At 42.5% G+C, this 14,407-nt stretch overlaps 1 non-coding gene across 1 annotated transcript; it reads right to left on the reverse strand.

The window, feature by feature from the left end:
• Positions 1–8,910: 8,910 nt before the first annotated feature.
• Positions 8,911–8,981, reverse strand: TRNAC-GCA (transfer RNA cysteine (anticodon GCA)). The gene has a single exon. It is a non-coding gene; the product is annotated as a tRNA-Cys (tRNA).
• Positions 8,982–14,407: the final 5,426 nt, after the last annotated feature.

Here is a 14,407-nt window from a genome sequence, read left to right on the forward strand (position 1 = left end):
CTGCGCTCGCCCGCCCTATCTATCTGCGCGCTGGCAGGTAGGGGCAACTCTATGTGATTCGCTACGCTTACTTGCGCCCCACCCCGTAAGCTGACTCTATTGCCTAGCACACTTTTCCGGTAGTACGAATCGCTACGCTTCGCTTCTTTCTATATGATAATATGCACCGTCGGTTGCTGCGCTCCCTGCGGGTAATAGCAAGAGAGTGAAGAACGAACGATCCTCAAAACTCAAAAGTAAGCAGTGAATGAGTCCGACTCGAGTTCAGTGAGTCAAAGGCGTGGCAAGAGAGCGAGTTCGACTCGCGAACGATCCGCAAGTGAAGGACCGATCCTTTAACGCCAGTACTGTTGCGAGACTGGTACTTGGCGGCTCACGAGCAACATATAGACTAAGGTTGCCCATCACTCCCTCGCTCCTTTTTGAAGGCCCACCGCTCCCCCTTTCTTTAAGTATCTATCCCGGCTTGCATTTTGGGGCGAGTACTACAGTTCCTCCATAATCACACAGAACGCCCAGCTTCGCAGAGCTGCTCTCTCCCTAGTCCACAGCAAGGTGTGGAATCTGGATCTACTGTGTGTTCTTACTCTATTAGATCAAGTCAGATACTAAGCCTTCTACTACTACTACTTAGGTTTACTACTTAGGTTAGGAGATAAAATGCTATATTTCAGAGATTGGACTCTCTTACTGTGTTTTTTCAGGGCTGTTCCCGAGCTAGGTTCCCTGGATCCATTCTGACCTAAATGGATGAATGAAGAAGGGGTGTGACCTTATGGCCAACTATACTAGCTCCCCTAGAGGGATAATATAGCTCCTAAAGGATGATTGTTTATGGTATATTACCGTAATTGGAGAATTTGACCTGGTGCTGACTTGCTGCTGTTCTGAGAAGGGGACGGACCTTGCAAAGCTTGACAAGTTTTTTTTAGATTTATCGATCCAATCTAGTCTACAGATAGGCGCCTGCTGTGGCAGCAATTAATTAATCTCCAGCCTTAGCATACAAGGACCATGGCTCGCAGCGGGTGATTTTCATACTGTCAGAACCGTCGAAAATGGGAGGTAGAGTTCCTTTTTTAACAGGAGCCCAGCCTTTTTTTTTTTCTTGACTGTCTGCAGAATGCGAACCTGACCGATCTTCGTTCCTCGGGGCACATACTCTATTGGAGCAATCAATCCGGTGGGGCCAGACGCATCATCGGCAGACTAGATCGAGCCTTAGTTAATCCTGAGTGGATCCAAAAGCTTCATGCTTCCTGTGCGGAATATCTTACGCCGGGCTGCAGTGATCATGCCCCGATCCTCGTCTTATTCTGGCTGTCAGCTCTGGACCAAAGCCATGAAAGTACTTTCGCATGTGGGAATCCCACCCCTATTGATGTAGTGAAGAAAGCTCCCGGTCACGAGAAATCCAATGTTTCTTCAAAAAAGAATAAACTGAAGAACACCAAACTAGCGCTCAAAGCATGGGATAAGCAATCTTTCGGAAAAACTGGAGACAGAGTGAGGATATGCGGAAATAAAGTAAATGAAATTCTATTCAAGCAAGACTTGATCCAAATGGATCCCCTCAATGCTGAGCTTGTTGATGAAGAAAAAGAGAGCTGAAAGCTGGTACAACAGTTTCTTAGTGAATAGGGGACAAGTATCTTGGCAAGAGTGAATTCAAGAGATTGTAGAGAGGTTTGAGGTCAGAAATGTGGTTGGTGTAGTTGATGAGTTTAATCACTTGAGGCAAAGAGGAAGCCTAGAAGAGTACAAGTCACAATTGGAAGAATTGAGGGCTGCCATGTTGATGTGCAATCCCTATTACGATGACAACCTTTTTCGACAAAGTTTTCTTGGGGGTAAGGGAATGAGTTAAGCCTGTGCTGGGAGTACGGTTTATTGGGTATCTTTTTGGTCACCATAGTGGGTGTAAGCCATGCAGCCTTTAAACACCATCTCAAAATACTTGTGCTACGCCTTAGTGTAGGGGTGAGCTAGGGCAAAGAGATGGCAATACTTGGTTAATCTTTCCTCTATTACCAATATTACCCCCTTACCCTCCAATTTAGGTACACATACCCTAGAAATTCTTGTTGTGGGGCAAGTGAAAGTACTTTGATATGCCCCAGAGGTCTTCGAACCTTGGTATTTCGAATCAGATTGATAACTTTTTGAATGGCTACGGTTCCGGGAGTCAAGTCTTTAGTTTACAGGTTCTACATTAGGTTTACAAAACGGATACCTATCTACACAGCAAGCTTCTTCAAACAGGTCATTGGACATCACCCTCACTTCTTCTAGCAGGAAAGCGCGTTAAGAGGTAAATCGTACCTCAAGTCAAAGGGCCTCGTTATAGTTGGAGGCAACACACGCTGAACTCAACTTGCCTATTTTGTGTAACTGGTTGAAACTACTAATTTCCAGTTCATCTTACGATGGTATACGGTGACGGGCCAACCTTCTATACTAGTGTGCAGGAGGATGAAGCAGAAATTAGGAAGCCCTACACTTCAACCGGAGCGAACTTCACGCTCAAACTTGGATATAGCAAATAGATCAAATAGGCTCAGAGAGATACGGGGCATAATCAAAGAAAAAGAACTGTTGGAGTGGCAATACAGCTAGATAGATAGAAGGTCTGATTCTAAACTCAGTCTGATCTGTCACACCCAGCCATAAACAACCATTCTAGATTCCCAAGATGAAGTGGAAAGAAAGAGGATGCATTCAGGATCTCATACTTCGAGAGCTCAACAGCTGTTAGGAACGTCGAGGGCTTTGATTCTTTTATTTCCTACCCAACATAGGCAACACTAGACTGATCAGACTCAAAAGACTACGCCTTGTCTTTTTGTCCTAAACTCAGCCGACTCTCCATATTAAACTGTTTATGCCCTCCGTAGTCAAAACCACTCACACCAGTTTTGCCTAGTAGAGTGTACGATCAAAGTGAACTTTTTATGCCAGCCGTAGTCAAAAGTCCTACTTTCCTTCGCACATCCGTTTTCTTGCTTGGGGCAAAACCAATAAATCTGTATTTACCTAGCGGGAACTACTTTCAAGATTCAAGTTTGTAGTCCAGCCAAGGGCAAAAGCAATAAAGCATGTTTTGCCTTAACAAGTTCATTTTCAAACGAAACATTTTAAGCCAGCCTATAGCAAAAGCGCTACTTTCTCCCCGTATTGCTCCTATCGTCCAGCTTTGTCCTTTCGTGAAGACAGGAACCCAAAAACTCTGAGGAGCTTCACACTTGCTTCCCATCCGCACCAATGGAGTCTTATTTTCTCCAATGGCGATCGAAAGGAAAGATCTCTCGAGTGAGCTTGTCTCTCTTGTAGTCGACAGGCAGGTCAACCCATCATGAGGTATACTTCTTCATTTCCAGTTGAACTTAAAGCATCGGATGTAGTGTACGATGGGAAGAATTCAAGCCTTTTGGCGAAGAAATGTGGAGACAGCAATCGAATCTAGAAGAGGCAGTACATGAAAAACAACATTGATGTGTTTTGGTGTCTCGTGCAGTCTTCTTGGACAATTGAGTACAATTACGACACATAAATGACTGGTACAAGCAGCTGACACTTTGACTATCTACTATGTAGTAGAGGTGGGTGTATAACTAAGAGTTGAAGTTGTCAGGATTCATTGCTAATTCACAGCCTGAAAAACCAATAGTAGAAGTAAAAAAACGAGGCATATGGTAGAATACTAAAAGTAGGAAACCCCGTCGTTGCGCGCCTACTCATCGATTTCCCTAATAAAGACTTTTTTCAAAGTGACAAAAGTAGGAAACACCGTGTTTTTGTCCTACCTTCCCCTCGGTAGACTTTCCAATTGTATGAAAAAAGTATGATCACCATATGGCAAAAGTAAAAAATCTCTTTTGTGATAGAATGAGCACAAGCAAGATGGATGGAGTTGTCAGCTAACAAACAAGATGGAATATTAAGATAAGCCCTCCTCCCCCTTAGTACGAATAAGAGAAAGGGCGATTTCGGCACTGGAACCACTCCCACTCCAGTGCGTGCTACTTCTCTCCTCTTTTCATTCTAGATAGAGAGAGCAGCCTCCTCGGCCAGCGACTGCCTACCAATAGAAGCGCTCTTCCATCCATACCGCCCCTTAATCTAAATATAGATCTACAAGCCCCTTCCTTAGGTAGGAGTGGGCTCTCGCTGCAAGAGGGGGAGTATTTATCGAATGAAAATTCCCTGCGCGAAAGTCCCATCATTGTTGGGTGGCATCTGGGATCTGATATGTGGGGGTCAGAGTGAGAAGATGGTTTTGGCCACGGAGTTGAGTTCGGAAGAATCCTAGTTTCTTTTTTTTATGGAACACCCGCTTGCTAACTGACTTTTGTCAAGCCCGTCTCCACGAGATCTATTTTCATTCGAGGGAGGGGCAACGTCCCAAAGCTGGACTTCCCGCTGGAAGCTCCCTATTCTGAGTGGTTGATAAGCCTGCTCATACGAGAAGAGCCCTAGTTTTTTCAGAACCACACAATTGAGAGTGGCCCGATGCACCGGAGCCGTGTGACCAGCCACGAACAATCGATGCGTCTGCCAAACTACTTCAAAAAGGAAAACACGAGCTAAACCAGTAAGTAGTTGCTTTGCTTTGGACTGTGATTTCGTAAGCGAATTGCTTTAACACTCCTCTTTCAATCAAAGTTTTGGCAGACCAAAAAAAAAAACTCGTTATTCCACGTTAGTAAAGGAAAGACAAAAAAATAGCAATCGAGTAGTTCAAACGAGTATAGATTTATACAGGTAGACATCAGGTTAGTAGAACAGATAGACAACGAACAAGTAAGGGGGCAATGCTTACTCCCACTTAAACTTCTCCAACAATGCCGAGGATACCTTCTACCCTTTCAATTCTATTACCAATAGACAGCCCTTACGTTTATTTTGCGCGGATTGGGGAAACACCTACCTTAAGCTACGCAATTTCACTCTTTAGGGTAGGGATTCTGGAGACGAAGCATAATCTAGAGATGAAGCAGACACCACAAAACCATCTTCAGGTTCGAACCCAACTACGGAAAGTAGAAATCTCCATTCCTACACTAATTCGGCTCTTTTCTTGTCTCCGGACCTGTGAAAAACCACACTCGTACCAACACCCACGGAGAACGTTGCACCTCTTAAGATATTACCCAAAACCAGGCATATTCTCATATGCTTCACAACAACTAACGTTTATAACCAACAACAACTACTACCAAAACCGGCGAGAAACGTTACCTTACAACGTTTATAAACTAGGAATCAAAACACAATTCCATAATAATACAACTACCTACGGCAGCTTCGTTTTGCACACAGAGGAAGGAAGCGGGATGATCGTTATTTAAGATTATATGTGAATTGCTAATATTAAATAGGATTCCATTCTCTTTTATGAAAAGTTCTCTTTGTCTTCGAGCTTTTATTCCTCAATCCACTTATTCGTTCCCTTCTTTCATATACCTCCCCACCAATAAATAGAGACAAATGGGAATAACCGAACCACGTCTACAAAATGCCAGTACCATGCAGCTGCTTCAAAGCCAACGTGATGCTTCTTGGTCAGATGACCAAGATATTGGCGAATACCACATACGATCAAGAAAAGAGTACCTATAATCACATGAAAACCATGAAAGCCAGTTGCTAAGAAAAAGGTAGAACCATAAATACTATCCGAAATAGTGGAGGGTGCTTGGTAATATTCCATTCCTTGAAAGCCAGTGGATACTAGAGCCAGTAAAACGGTTGCTACTAAAGCGTAAACTGCTCGTTTTTCCTTCCCCGCGAGTATAGCATGATGAGCCCAAGTTACGGCAGCTCCGGATGAAGGGAGAATAGGGGTATTAAGAAGAGGGATTTCCCAAGGATCTAAAACCCCAATCCCTTTTGGGGGCCAAATACCTCCGATCTCTACCGTAGGTGCCAAAGAAGAATGAGAAGAAGCCCAAAAAAAAGCAAAAAGGAACATAACCTCCGAGACTATGAAGAGAATAGAACCATATCGAGGTCCTAATTGTACAGCTTTTGTATGATGCCCTTCCAACATGGATTCACGTAGAACATCCTGCCACCATATGAACATGGTATAAAGGATAAATATTAGGCCCAAACTGAGAAGTGTTGCACCCCCTTGAAATGAGTGCATGTACATCACACCTCCTACGGTGGTTGCCAAAGCTCCGAGTGAACCCGAAATAGGCCATGGACTTGGATCTACCAAATGATAAGAATGCCTCTGAGATTCAATCATAAACCACTTTGCCCCGGTTGTATGTAAACCCCCCTTCACCCCCATCCCCTAAAGTGGTAAAGAAGGAGGCTCTTCTTTGTCTCATTAGGACAAACAAATAGGAAGGGATAGTTCTTTCATTGCATTGATAGAAGTGAGACTATCAACTCTCTATTTTTGAGAGAAAAGAGTTGGCGTGGGTTCTACCAACGAAACGAAGAAGTTTTTTCTTGGTCTTTATCATGCGGAAAGGGAAAGATAGTATCTGTAACTCAAAATTGATCTATCTTCTTCCTCTAGAAACTGTTTTAATCCCTTTGCTATTTGGCTTTTAGAAAGGGAATAGCCATGTCCCATTTCTTCATCTCTGATTTCTTGGGCCCGGACTCGTTCTTTTAAAACAATTGATAAAATGAGTCCAAAGTGTTGTGAGAATTTGGAACATGTCGAGTCGCGACATGACATTGTTTCATGCTTTTCCTTCGCTACTCGAAATTTCGAGTATAGTATTTCTCGTTGATTTGATTCCTCATCCCCAAGTTGAATAATAATCCTCCTCATCTCCATAGTTGAATAAGAAACCTAAACACAAACTATCCATGGAATCGTAACGCTACGTTTCTTTCTATATGATAATTTATGCAAAACCAAAGTAAGTCCAAAGGAATCTTGCTCGCTCCAACGGGGAATTGCTCGACGAGAAGAAGCTGGTTGGTGTTCACTCACTTTCATGCAGCGGTATGTACTACCTTTGCTTAGTCTAGTATAAGTATGCTTGCTTTCTCAACTGCCTTAGCCACTTCAGACTATACGGTGTAGCTAGCTTAGGGTCAGCTGGTTTTCTTTTTTACGGGGCGGGTCTCCCATTCGGGCGTTTAGTTTACTACGCTGGGAGATAATTTCGTTCCTGTCCAGCGAAAGAAAACAGTAGCGTAATAAATAAGCTTCGGTGACTCTATTTCTGCAAGGAATAGTGGTTTATTATGTTCCCTGATCGCTATTTTCTACAAGGAATGTACCCTTTCTTTGCTTCTATCCCTACTAAAGACAAAGGTCACACATGAAAGCAAAGAGCGAGCGAATGGTCAAAGCGAAAACAGATCAAGAAGCTTTTCAATGATATAGATGGCGGGTAGGGAGTAGCTCTTTTCTTTAATAAGGCAATTTTACCATAATCCAAAACCTATAGCCGATCCATCCATCCAATCTGGGGTCCAGTTCTACCCCCCAAAAAGGTATCAGACTACTGAATCAAGGCAACTCGCTTTCCAATGAGTAAAGTAAAGAGAGTCCTCCTTAAGATCTGACTGATCTGTCAGGCTGAGCTCAAAGTTCAGTGTTCTAGGCGAAGCGAAAGGAAGGCGCGCAGCGAAGAAAAATTGCGTAGCATAGCAAGTATTTCTGATTAGCGGATTCTGTTTTCATGGGCGGCACGCCGACACAATCTCAAATCAAGAATCACACGGCTATGAGACTAAGAATTAGGCGCTAGAGGCGCTCTCTTTTTCTCTGCCTTTGGTCAGCCTGGTCACCTTCGCACCACACACCTTTCTTTCCTTCCACTTCTTGTCTGGGCCACTTTAGTTATTCATAATAGAAGAATCATGATGCTTTCATACGAGTCCAGTAGGGTTTGCATTGCCAGAAAGCGAGGCGAGCTTGAACACGTCGTTTTAGTATTAGTAGTAGGTGTGATAGATAGCCAAGGAATAGAAGAGTTGACAAGAGCGGTTTATGCAGATATATCTGTATAGGTTTTGAAAAATAGGTAAAGTAAAGTAGTTGACAAAGCAAGTAGGAATAGGTCATGTCACAGATAGGCAAGTATAGAAGCAGGAGAAGCTGGTAGACATTTGTGAATAGCAAGGCCAAGCTGTATACATATAAGCATTTTAAGGAGTTGTTTGTTGGCATATGGTTTGTTGTCACCACCAACAATTGTTGAGAAACATAAAAAAGGTAGGCATATTGTTCATGTTTAGGTCAGTATAGAAGCACGAGATAGGTGTTTACAAGCTAGCTAGGGTTTCTAATAGGTATAAAAGGGTAAGCTAATAACCAAGTAGTAGGGATAGGTCAACGCAAGTCACGGGTAGCCAAGAGAGACGTATTTAAGACTTTGAGTTCCAGGATAGGCAGTCATGTCAAGTAAAGTATAGTTTAGATAGTTCCTATAGAAGTATAGCTAGCCAAGTGACTAGGTTTAGCGGAGATAGAAATAGCGGGAGAGATATCAGGAGACAGGACTAGGACTTTGAACGAAGCAGGAGCTTGGTGTTTTAGCTAGCTTGGTACAGTAGGAAGAGAAAGGTGTTAAAGTATTTTTGAGAGGCAAGGAACTTCAGTAGTTGTTTACAAGGTATGCATTGTTTTATTGTAATGGGGTATGCCTTCTTTTCTTTGCCTTTTTTTTGTGAGGTAGTCTCATAACTTTTCACGTGTAGGCATGGGAAAATCGAGGTTTAGGACTAGGCGTATTTCATAGTACAAAGCATGAGCTAGGGCTAGAAAAACACTGTCTTCAAAAAACGACTTGCTTTTTGAAACTATAAATCAGACTATCAGGCATTCAGAAAAATCCAGTATCGATAGGCCTAGTTCTTTTCCTTTGCTTATGCAGGGCAAGAATTTGTAGAGTTCAATCAGTACAATAAGAAATCCAAAGTATTTTTTTGGTCAGGCGACACCCAGATTTGAACTGGGGATAAAGGATTTGCAGTCCCCTGCCTTACCGCTTGGCCATGCCGCCAAATCCGATCCAAAATAGAGAAGAGAAAAATCTTATTCATACACATTCATTTACTAATTCTTTCTCGTAGGAGGGGATTACTAAACCCTTACACTTCCAATGATATATCAGGCTAGCCCCTTACTTACTATGGTGTATGGAAGTAGACCGTATCGAGATGATATATGGAACTAAACTATCATTATTATTTAAGCATTTCTTAGGATGCATCCCAAATAGATAGATGCATTCCAAGATCCTATTCGCTATCCCTCAGATAGAGGACAGTCGAGGAAGAAGACACTGGTTGCTCTGCTCTGGTTAATAGGATAACCCTTCTTGTCTTGTATCGGGGAAGGATCCGCTGACTAATTACTAGGTGGTGGGCCTGTAAAGCAAACTAAGAGCGGGGAAGCTCCATCGATTCTCAAAGATCTGGTTGTTGATATTGGCATTGGCCAACAACGAATATTATTGTTTCCGTCCTTGCCTTCGGACTAGGATTGTTCCTTCTTTCCAAAACCTGCATCCTGTTTGCTTTATCTCGCTGCTTCTTCTGCTTATCCTTACTTTCGGTCAATAAGACATACTTAACTAGAACTAGGGGCGTACTATACTTGTCCTCACGGACCAACGTTCTATCTATACCCAGGTTAGGCGGAGCGGGAGGAGCTGATTGAGAAGAGAGGTCCCCTATCTCTGTCGGTTAGTGAAATGCGATATAGGTTCTTCCTTATTACTATTGACTGGTAGGACAAACGCGATATAGGTTCTTCCTTTATTCTAACATAAACGATCTGCTAAAGCAAGTCTTGTGATATGGTTGACTCAAAATCAGGATCTTACAAGCAGGGAAACTACCTCGCATTGGGGCCAGCATAGTATCCGGTAAGCCTTCTCGAAAGAAAAGGCCCCTATGAATACTAGTCCACTTGTAATACGTAATTCTTGGGTCCCTACTTCTCAAGAAAAGTCAACTATCGCTTTCCCTGCTTTCAGGAACTTCCAACTAGTCACTTCTCGCTTTTGATCTCTTCCGTTTCCCAAGTCCGGTAACCCGCTTTGCTTTCCTGTTTCCTTTTACGAAACCTTCATCACTACTTCTCCTTCACTGAAACATGCTTAAAATGAGTCTCACGTTTAAACAATCAAATAATCTATCTTCTTATCCCGGCTCGAGGTAAGGAGCCAATGGAGTTCGAGGTCAGGTGTTACAGACTTCTAGAACAGAGCACTGAATACCAAGTAAAGGTGGATATAGCAGAGAATGCAGATATATAAAGGCCGAAGCAAGTAGATATAGGTTAGTTGTTAGGGTGGCTATGTCCACTCGAGATATAGCACAAGGTGAAGGTAGTCAGCAAAGGGAAGAGAATTGCCACTACTTCTTGTGGGTGGGTATTGCGATGGATAGCAACGCCTTGCAGCTTGTTTAAAGTTATAAGAAGAAGAAAGATTGAACTATGCTAGATTGACTCAATAAGAGAGAGAAGGATTGTATAGATGATATATGCGGCTTGTATGTATCAATTGACCTAGACAAGGGTTTATGTTAGACGAAGCGGTTGGATTGAGTGAATAAAGAAAAAGTATCAAGAATTGCTGTTCTTCCACTGCTACAAGCTTCCAGTCGGATAAAAAGATAGGAATAGGGATGACCTTCCATGCAGATGATCCATTATTTCCTTTTTCTCATGACCTGAGGGCTTCTTGTTGTTAGCTTGGTTGCATTCCTGTTTCCGAAACCTTAACTAGCTTGCTTTCCGTCTTGCCTTTGCCGGAGGCATAGGTTGAGCTTTAGCAATAGCAGACAGTTAGGGAACATAGGAAACCCAAGAAAGGAGGAGCGAGCTATGGTTTTGGTAGATACCCTAACTAATCTATTGGGAAAAGCTGGACCCTAACTAATCTAATAGCTAACTTTTCTTTGCTGAGCGGACGGGAATAGCTTACTTCACGTAAGTACAGTAGCAGGTATCCACCTTTTCCCTCATCTAGGGAAGCAAGAAGTTCATCTAACCCCTTAAAGATGCGCCGTTCTTCAGTTCTTTATAGCAAACTTATGTAGGTAGGGCTGGTAGGAAAAGTGAGAAATAGGCTCACGCAATTGGAAGGACTTATTCTTTTTCAGAAAATGAATACAGCTTTTCCCTGTTCCGTTCAGCTATCCACCAGCTTTCCTAGAGTTGGGGTCAGTCAGGTAGGATTCCCGGTGATGAGTAGGATTCCCTCTTCCTTCGCCTAGTAACGGATACGTTCCATGTCTCTTGCTTAGTGTAATATAGATGAAATGTTATGCTTCTCGTATGTGGCTTGAGGAAGAGAGAATGGGTAGATAACGTCCCTCTGTACCATATGTTGATATGTTGATTGGAGACAGCTACACAAACTGCCTCTCTTGCATTACGTGATAGAAATGAAATGACAGCAGCCCTCGCTGAATACCGTTCAATATCCGTATTAGACAAATCAAGACTTTGAGCGTATCGGTATCGATAAGTTCCCGTCCCGATATCCCTGGGTTCCTTACTATTAATGGACAAGTTGGTAACATTCAATTGAGAGGACAAGTTGGTAGATGCATCCCACTCTCTTTGGGAAAAGCAGGATTCTAGCTTGCTCCCTTAAGTCTAAGAAAAAAGAAAAGCCATTCTCCTCCGAAAGTAAAATGAGCAGACTAGACCAGTAACCATATCTTATCGGTCATCCTATTGTTGATGAATCAAAGCGAGATCAGATTGCTCTTGATGACGAGGGCCGATGTTGAAGAGGCTTTCTATTGATCCACCTACTTTCAACTGAACAGTAGTTAGTTAAGGAGTGCCGGGTTTGCTTGATAAGGGATTCTTGTTTTGACTCTAGTGCACCATCTATCTCTGGATCCGGGCTCGCCTCCACTATCGTTCCGGGTTGATGAAAGCTAGAACCTACTTCCTACCATGCTGGCTTTCCCTTCTAGGCATTTGTCCAACCCTCTGGTCAATATATCTGATCTTGGGCAATCCTGTAATGAAATCCATTGTAACTGTTTTTCCAATGCACAATTAGTAATTGGTAAAGGCTCTAATAACACAGGAATCTTTATATCCATTGTTCAGCTTCCAAGCGAAAGAACTACTCGATTTGATCAATTGCTATAGCTATTGCGCACACAACCTTTCCTTGCTCTAGCTCTTCGCCAGCTGCCACTATAAGGAAGTTTTCAGTTGGTTCATACTTTTATTCTTTAGCCAGCGTAGCTAGTCTGATTGGTTTCATCCCTAGCTTGCAACAACTACTTATCTGTTTCTTTATCATTAGCTTTAACAAGCTTCTTTCGCTTAGAATATTCTAAGTCTATTTTTCCAATTTGCCGTGGTATGAGAGTGCTTTGGTCGACAGGAACAGTTAGGGAACAGGGAACACGGGCACGATAATGGAAGTTGATCACATATTATATTACAAAGAAAAGGGTTGATGCTGAGCTTATTGAAAAACGGGGGCTTCTCACGAGCGAGCGGGACAATTCCGGATCAACAAGGCCAAGTAGCCATTGCCCATCTTAAGAGATTAAGTGCTTCATTTCGCTTAAAACCTACATTCCCTCCAGAAGCACTCTTTCTTATACATTTTTTCGGTTGACTGAGTGCATTTACTAGCATTTTCTTATCCTTTGAGATAGGAATCCATCAATAAGATCAAGCTGGAAGGTCTGTCTTGAGTTCAGTTTCTGTCAACGATGAAAGAAAGTAAATGAAGTATATTCTCAAATCAAGTCAACAAGTCAATATGTATCAACAATCTAAGAAAAAGAAGAAGGCAACCACCACCGAGAACTGACTCCACAACCGAGAAGCGTGTCAGCCTTCCTTATTCAATCAACTCTAATTTAGTACTAGTACGATCAAGAAAAGTAAGAAGTTGAACCAGAGTCACTATTATTATTAGTAGTATAGTCAGTTGTATATGTACCTGCACGAATCTTTCAAGTAAGTCATTAGCCATAAAGTCCAAATAGAGTAAGGAGTAAGTGCATCGACGTCTAAGGGTGTAGATCAGGACTCATTGATTTAAGATTCTGCTTTGAAGAAGAGATTCTTGTTCAAGATGGTTGTTTTAGGCTGAGTGTTGAAGAAGCTACGAGTTTGCAAACAAGAAGGTAGAAAGCGGAAGTATGATCAAGACAAAGTGGTAAGGATTGGGTTGACCTTGCCTTAAGCCTCCCGAGTAGCCCTTCAGTTCCCAGGTAGTGTAGAAAAAGAAGAAAGTTCCCAGGTGGTGTAGAAAAAGAAGAAGCCATTGGACTACCTTCTCAGGAAAACCAGTGGCAGATCACTTGAAAACAATCACAGCGAACCCTCCCTCAAACGATCTACTTTTCATGGTAGTAGATTATATATCCATGAAGATGCACGGGTCGGCTTGTGTATTACAAACCATGGCTATAGATAAATATACCTTACTTAATGTATTTTCTTACAGAGGTAGGTCTGTCTCTTTTAACTCACTCACCAAAAATAAAGTGAAAGAAGCCCGCGTTCCCACAACCTACTACTTTATGGGTTTGTGGGAGAAAGAAGAGTGGGATTGAAAGATCAATTGGGAAACCTTTCAGACAGAACTCAGGGTTAAACCAGAGATATTTGCTAAATGGAGTGATGGTATTGATTTTAAGTCCCAGTTCTTGGACTACTCCTTACATCATTAATGCTGGATGCTTCTGAAATTCACTATCGCTATCCTGTTATGTTATGAATGGTTCAACATAATACTCAATCGAATTCCTATTCCTGGTTTAGTAGGTATCTACAGATGCCGAGGGCCTCACTACCTACTACTTAATTAATGGGTTAGTGAGGAGGAAAGAAGAGTGGGAAGGGGTCTTCTTTCACTTGATTTAGGTTGGCAATCTTTTCAACACCTGCCAATCTCCTAATTTAGGGTTTCCTTTGGATTAGCGGACTAGAAAGCTAGGGTAGTCCCAACCAGAAGCTAGGGAGCTAGCTCGGCTTAAAGAAAGCAGGAACCCACGGAGTTCCGTAAAGAAAAGGGAATTCGATTCGGGGAAGGGAATGAAGATTAGTGAAGTAAATCGATAAAATCACACTGACAAGTGGGAAATTTGTATAAGATAAGATTTCTTGCTGCAAAGGGTGGTAGGTGAGGTAGTTGGAGTGCCAGTAGATGGAAAAAGTGGGTGAGTCGAGTCTGTCTTGTGGAAAAAGCACTATTGGTATGACAAGTCTCATCCAGTAGCGGTGGGGGAGCAAGTATACGGCGGCAACCGAGTAGTAGTAAACACAGGTTTCTGAACCGTAGGAACATGGGCAAGTACATGTTTGAGGAGATAGGGTAAGGTGTCTTGTAAGAGAAGGGAGTCTGTTTCAAGTAATCTGCGTATGGCTAGTGACATGAAGAAGCTGTGGTTTATCAAGGAGAGCTTTGTCGGAAGGGTTTGTTGTGATGTT

This window comes from Miscanthus floridulus, chromosome 19 (genome assembly GCF_019320115.1).
Source record: "Miscanthus floridulus cultivar M001 chromosome 19, ASM1932011v1, whole genome shotgun sequence".
Lineage (NCBI taxonomy): Eukaryota > Viridiplantae > Streptophyta > Magnoliopsida > Poales > Poaceae > Miscanthus > Miscanthus floridulus.